Source organism: Montipora capricornis, unplaced genomic scaffold, assembly GCF_036669925.1.
Source record: "Montipora capricornis isolate CH-2021 unplaced genomic scaffold, ASM3666992v2 scaffold_351, whole genome shotgun sequence".
In the NCBI taxonomy this organism is placed as follows: domain Eukaryota; kingdom Metazoa; phylum Cnidaria; class Anthozoa; order Scleractinia; family Acroporidae; genus Montipora; species Montipora capricornis.
In genome coordinates, this window is record NW_027180086.1 from 12,501 (window position 1) to 20,000 (window position 7,500).

General features: G+C 40.3%; 1 protein-coding gene across 1 annotated transcript in view; it reads left to right on the plus strand.

The window, feature by feature from the left end:
- LOC138035264 (uncharacterized) overlaps positions 1-205 on the plus strand; it is a 3,062-nt gene extending 2,857 nt beyond the window's left edge. Inside the window, exon 1 of the mRNA XM_068882072.1 lies at positions 1-205. This exon is cut by the window's left edge and continues 2,857 nt beyond it. The gene's annotated coding sequence lies outside the window, so the exon portion shown is untranslated.
- The last annotated feature ends 7,295 nt before the right edge of the window (positions 206-7,500 follow it).

Here is a 7,500-nt window from a genome sequence, read left to right on the forward strand (position 1 = left end):
TTTTAAATCATGAATACTGGTTTTTGTTGACTACAAATTTAGCACATATCAAAGTATGTATTGAAAGTCACCTGAATCTCATATAGAAGCCAGTCGTACATTTTTCTGTGAGTGGTTTTCATTTTGTCAAACCTAGGTTCATTAAACATGTCTTGTTGGTGTGAATGGGGTACTTTAAGTTATGGACTTAATGGACTTAGGGAAGTCCTAGTTGTAAGTAATGTTTGGTCTTTAAAGAAAACAAAATACAATGTATATCAAAAAATTTGTTTTATCAACAGAGTTGATAATGTAAATTGGCCACCGCATAGAGATTCTAAAGGCTGTACATCATGCTATTTAGATTACATTTGACTCACAGTGTTACACAGGTCTGGTTAGGCAACAGAGAAATCACTGCAACCAGTTTCTGTGGTGTAAATGTACATGTACTGTGGATCCTTGCTGAAATACATGTATCTATATCACTATTTAAATCTCTCAATTGCGTCGCACTCAGCCAACTTAATGCAACACACCTCTGGTAACGAGTTGTTCAATTAGTGGTAAATTTTTGAAATACAAACATGTCACATTGAAAATTGTGTTTCTATCTTCAGTGTTGTCATATGATATAGTGTCTACAGTGCAAGATATCTTTTAGAAAGACAGTACTGTACGTACTTAAAGGCCCATGTACACGCTGCGCTGATTTTCACACAAACGGAAATCAGAAAATCGCCAGGAAGAGCCATGTGCGAAAAGCCCAGTCGAATTGTCAACCAGTCAAAACACTATATTTCAGGTACAAAGTCGGACCGGATCAACTCGGACCGCCAGTCCGGGTCGGATCAACTCGGATCGCCGGGGATCATGAAAAAAACATAAAATTAAATGAAAATGAAACTTTTACCCATTTGAAGGTTAAAATTCCAGTCAAAAATGGGCCAAATTAAGAAAGACTCGAGAGGTTTCTCCGTGTCGTGCTGTGTCTTGACCAGCCGTCATTTTGCATTCTTAGTGCCACTTCCTCTCGGACTCGTCTCGTGTTCATCCATCCCTGATCCCGCCGCGTCAATCTCCACGAGAAGGTAAAATCTAGGGTTAAGGTTTGTCAGTGAATTTGTATCCGTCCACCAAATTGATACTTACAATCATAACCCATTTCTGTTCGCGGAAATTCGCTTTACTTCCTGTTGGCTTCTAATTTGGAGAACAGGAAGTTGATAGATTTAGCTAATCATTAAGCAAAATTTGGCCTCCTTGACGACAAGGGATTTCAGTCCAAAATGGTTGGAAACAAGACTGCCATGAAAAATAAGCAAATATATACATTCTTAATTACTAAAACTATCAATTTGGTGGACGGATACAAATTCACTGACAAAGATGGCCTAGATTTTCACTTCATCTGGGTCCATGATCGTGGAGATTGGCGCGGCGGGATCAGGGATGGATGAACACGAGACGAGTCCGAGAGGAACTGGCGCTAAGAATGCAAAATGGCGGCTTGACTACACAACACGACACGGAGAAACGTCTGGAGTCTTTCTTAATTTGGCCCATTTTTGACTAGAATTTTAACCTTCCCTCGCGACTGGACGGATCATATTTCATAAATGTTGATTTAGTGTAAGCCAATGAGAACTGCTTGTTTTTTATTCGGCACATGTGAAATGCGACGTTTGAAACCACTGCGGAACTTCAGTCGAATATAATTCAATTCTGTCGAGTTTAATTTATTCAAACGTCGCATTTCACATGCAGATAATTCTTGAGTTGTATTCGGCACATGTGAATTGCGACGTTTGAACTGGGCCTGAGAGAAACACATCATGTCGTCTGCACTACCCTGCGGGCAGAGTGCATTTGTGCTAGACTATTATGAAAGCTTCGTAATTTTGCGAAAGATGCGGTTTAAAACCATCACGTAAAACAAAAACAAGCGTTATCTGACTGAACACATTTACCCTAGCTTTCCAGCAACTTTACTTGCGGTCTAGTAAAGTTCAACTTTACGCAAACTTTATAATGTGCGTAAAGAAAAGTAAATTAGGCTCATCGACTTTAAACCACCTTTACGCAAGCTTTACGTTTTAAGGCGTAAACGTACCTTTACAAGACTTTATAAGAGATGTAAAAGTGGCGTAAAGTAGTTGACCCAACTTTACGCAGATTTACGTAACTTTAATTGTCCGTAAATGCCTTTTTTCATGCTGTGAAAACTGCTCTCTGAATTGACAGAAGTGCTTAATACTATTTTTCCCTAACAGAAGTACAACAAAGAAATGATTTATCGCCAGATGATACGCAAAAAACACCTTGCACCTTCCTGTAGAGTTGAATGGCGGAAAAAAATGGCAGTTTTTGGGGAATGTTGGGCCAGTTGAGAGTTTTTGTTAAAACACGTGGTAGCTTTAGAATGTTCTTTGGTTCTGGTTTTTAAGGCGCATGACGTCTGGCCAATGTATTCTGCAGCACAATCGTTGCAATTGATCTTGTAAACAGTGCCCCTTGTGTCCTCTTTCTTTCGTTGATCTTTCGGTCCTCTAAAAAAGGAGCTGACGGTGCAGCCAGGTTTGTGCAGCACTTTGATGTTGTGTTGGTTTAGCACTCTTGTAATTTTCTCAGAGGCGCCTTTAGCATTGAAAAGTGCGACCAGATTACGTGTGAGTGCCTGGTTCCCCTGTCTTTTGTGTGGTTTACGGGATTTACAACTGTTAATGAACCGTGTCGGATAGCCAATGGCTTTAAGCATTGCGGTTACATGCTGAACTTCGGCGGTCTTTTCCTTGTCTGTGGACGGAATAGAGGTGGCTCGATCTAGCAGAGTCCGTGCAATGGCATGCTTGTGCTGAACATGATGATGCGAGTCAAAATCTAGGTATTTGTCTGTATTTTTGGGCTTATGGTATACAGTAACAATGATCAAACCATCGGTCCCTCTGGTGGTTTTTTGTGTCCAGAAAAGAGATAGTGCCTTCTTGCTCAACCTCATAGGTGAATTAGACGTGTGGGTCGATTGAATTCAGGTGGGCACGGAACTCTTCTATTAATTGGTTATGGATGCAGGCGTGGCTATCATCAATGTACCAGTACCACCATTTAGCTGGGTGAGGGGGGGGTGCGGGTGCCCTCTCCTCAGTGTGCTCCATAACTAAATTCGCTAGAATGGCAATTATGGGAGAGCCCATAGGGCAAATAATGCACAAATTCCTTTTTGAATGATGCAAGGTTTTGTTAGCTCTGTGAGCATTTCGGGTCAGGAATTCCACAGTGAAACTGCTCGATAATGGAAGGTTCTTTGGCCTGCGGCCGTTCTGTACCATGGTATGTCCATCTTATTCTTGTTCCGTGTCTTTATTGTGGATTTCAGACCTCTTTTTGAACTTCTTAGCAAGATAGTCAGGGACCAGTCCCCTTAAATACTTAAAAACCAGTATGCAATCCCTGTAGATAAGCATGAATGCGACAGACAACCATTTCAGTTTTTAAGAACAGGGGTAATGTGATCAAATTTCTGCGAATGGGTTATAGTCCTACTTGCAAAGTGTTGGACATTCTGTAATTTGGTGATATTCTCTTTGTTGTTCTAGGTCAGACATATACCTCTGCCAGGTAGGCGCAAATCAGAGTGTCAGCAAGGAGCATTTCTTTTCCTTCATTGTAAGTCAATTGCAGGCTGTAGTTTTCCAGCCGCAACAGCATGCATCGCAGATGCTTGGGAGCTGATGCCAGTGGTCTGTGGTCAGTCTGTATGATCACTTACTTGCTTATGGCCATAAACCTATGCGTCAAAAGGAATACAGGCAAAAACAATCGCCAACGGCTCCTTCTTAATCTGGGCATACCGCAACTCTGTAGGTGTTAGTGCTCGAGAGGCATGTGCCACTTGCTGCCCATTCTGCAAGAGGGCTGCTCCAAGCCAAGTCTGAGAGGCATCGCACTGAATAGTGACTTCATCTTGCAGACTGTAGTAACCCAAGACAGGGGTATGCAAGACCTTGTCTTTTAAGTTCTCGAATACAGTCTGTACAGCCTCTACAGTCAAGTCTTTCAAGTCAAGGCATATGTGCAATTTGCCGTTCTTCTTAGGGACGGACACAATAGAACTGATCCATTCAGTGGGTGTGGTCACTGGGGCTATAATTCCTTGTGCTTGCAAGTCTTCCATGGCTTCTTTAAGGTTAGGCCTTAGCACAACTCTTCTTGGGGGAGCAGGTTGAACTGGGGAGACTGTCTCATCCAAATTGATCTTGTGTTCACCGGCCAGTTGTCCGACAACTTCTCCAAAGACACCAGGAAACTTTGTCGCCACTTCCCATGTCATAAGCTGTGAACGCTCTTCCTGTACAGCGATACGGTAGCCTCAGACACCAGGGTCTTGTTCAGGAGGTTGTTACCTTTGTACTGGATAATAGCAGAGCTCGGCGTGTGGCGCTCACGGAGCACCATTGTTAAGAACATATGGTAACCCATCGATGGGAGAAATCTTGGTTTTATACCAATGACGCCTGTATAGCTGTGTGCTATAAGAACTGAAATGTCAGACGACGGGTGTGGACATTAACTTCAAGTGATTTACTTGGCCATTCTTGCGAACACAGTCGGCGGCTTACGTTATTAAACAATGTCTCAATATACTAAAAAACAGGAACTCTGTAAGCTCTGTACACATGTTAACTATTTACAGCTTGAAATCAACCCGGTTCTAGACGGTTTCTTGAGGCAAAAAGGCTCTAAGTTAGCTCTACATCATGCAGAAACACACCCAAAAACAACCTGCAACCTCCCAAATTTGCATTAAACTCAAGGTACAATTTATAGGAAAACTAGTGGGACAAAATTTGCAATAGTTACGTGAAAACAATACCTACTAAATGCGAGACTAACCCAAAGGCAACACCTAGAAGAAAACTACCAAAAGAATACAATAGACTGCAGAAAAACGTCTACAAAACTAACCAGGTGGAAAATGAACATAAAAATCAAAAAGCGCTCGCACAACGTCATTAGGGACCTTCAGATCGGAGAAGGAGTACGACTACGACTATGAGTTTTCCTTATGCCATCTACTGTGCATGACCAGTCGTCACAGGGTAACGCAAACTCGTTGTAGAGCAAGAATCTCATCGCTGTTGTCTCGTTTACTACGCGATTTCCTGGAAATCTTGTTGTGGTGACTACGAGTTGAAAAGGTGAGAAAAAATATTATTAAATTGCATTATATTAGTATTAGTCCTTCGTTCAACTTTAGAGAAACAATTACCATGTTTTTTTGCACTTATTGATATTAAGTTCTACGGAATAAGGTCTTATTTTCGTCAAAATTTTATGTAAACAGTAGCATGTACATTTGGCTCTCTGACAAACATTTGCGTCTGCAGCAATGTTTTCGAGCCTCATGCATATTCATGGCTGAGGGATTACTTAGGATAAATAATATCAGGCTAGGCTAAATTTCCCAGCAACAGGTTTGTTTAAGTCTTGTATATTTATATCCGAGGTTGAAGTAATTAACAGAATTGCGTTTTGACAAATGCGAACACTAAAACGGCTTTATTTGAGAATGCGAAGAAAACAACATTAGCGCTTAGGAATTGGCTATGCTAGACTAAGAAAATACTAGAAAAAATACATTAGTTGAAAAGGAAATCAAATGACATTGTAAATAAACCCAGAGAAAATGAAACTTAGCAAAAATTACTGGGTGTCTAAATTGATCAGGATAATGGTCTGCAATAATTCAGAGAAAACTGCCTCTACAAAACGTTGATTTGTGGTGACAGTCAAGTGAACCAAAGTAATATTCTTTGTATTTTGCACTAGCAAGATTTCTTCAAACTTCTCAGTGGCATTCACTCGTTAATAGTGGAAAGAAAAAAAATTGACCCCTGGCCAGAAAACAATTGATTTGCCTCTCTGCATGTTGATCTTGAAATGTTCACCTCTTAGAGGCAATTTAACCATAATTAAATTTTTATGGGTTAATAATAATTTTAATAATAAGATATGTGTCCACTTATGGGTGGTTTGACTGTAGTAAGCAGGCAGTTGTATTACTTTATCATTGTAGAGAGGACATGGCTAACGAATCTGAACCAACACCACGCCTTTTTATTTGGAAAGATAATCACGAAAAACTACTAGTGGAAGAAGTACTGGCCACAGAGCCATATCAATTTAAAATGGGATCGAAAGAATGAGGTGCTGCCTGGACCCAGATTGCAGAGTGCTTATCAGCAAGTGGCCTACGAGTTACACAACGTTCTGTGAAAGAAAAGTTTGACCGGCTCTTGAAGGACTTCAACAGAAAGGAAGCTGAAGAGAATAGAGCGAGTGGTGTTGATGTAGAATATAGAGAACTGGAAAGGGGCTTGTTAGACATCAAGAAGAGAATAGCAGAGCTAGGGAAACAGAGGGAAAATGAAGACCAGAAGCAAAAGAAAGACAAGGCATCAGCTGAGGAAATGAGAAGACAGGGAACACAAAATTGATCAGAAACCAAGAAGCGAAGGACCACTGCTGGTAAATCTGATAGTGACAATGGAGAGGCAGCACCATCAAATGGCAAAAGAAAATGCAACAATTCTTCAATGGTTGATGTAGTCAGAGAGAGCATACGGTTGGAAGAATTAGAGCAAGCCCAAAATCAAGAGATGAGGAAAAGAGAGATGGATGCCAGAGCCACAGAACTGCAGCAGCAAAGAGTTCAACAGAGTTTGTCGCATCAACATCAACAGTTTCAACACAACAACAAGCTTTCAACTTACAGATGATTGGTGCTCTAGGCGAGCGTCTAAAATATATCAAAAAGTAAGTGACATGACTAATCAAATTGCTTGAAAATTAAAGCACACTCAAACTTATTTATTGATGTGCAGAGATTAAAATTATATTGTACAATACAATGCGTGTCCTTGAATTTTACTATATTTAGAATTTTAATTTGGTTTCTTGTACATATAATTTATTTGCTCAATAGTACTGCACAATATTTATTAACATGTATCTAAAGTCATTTATTTTCTGAATTCATGAAATATTTTTTACAAATATATTTTTAATCATTGTATGGAAGTAATAATTTATTATTGTTGTGAAATATGCAGAAGGAACTGCTAATAAAGTTCAAGTTCATAAGATGTCAAAGTACATACTCAATTTTTGTAAATGACTGTATTTATTAAATAAGCGCCCACCCTGAAGGTAGGAAAAGGTAATAAGCCCCCCCCCCCCCCCCCTCGCCGCCCCACACACACAAACTGAAGTGCTGAAGTGCACGATCTCTAATTCATTGTTTGATAGTCTATGAGATTGAAACTGACTAAAACTTTCAATGAACTGTTAAAATTCTGTTTTAGTACCTCTATCTAAAAGGTTCTTTTCATACACCGATTGCAAATATGGCGGCCCCTGCGCGAAAGCGAGGCTTTTCGGTAGTAACCGTTGCTAAGGCCAATTCATCTCTCATTTGTTTTGTCGAAGCGAGTGCATTCGCTCGTTGTTGGCTGTTTATGT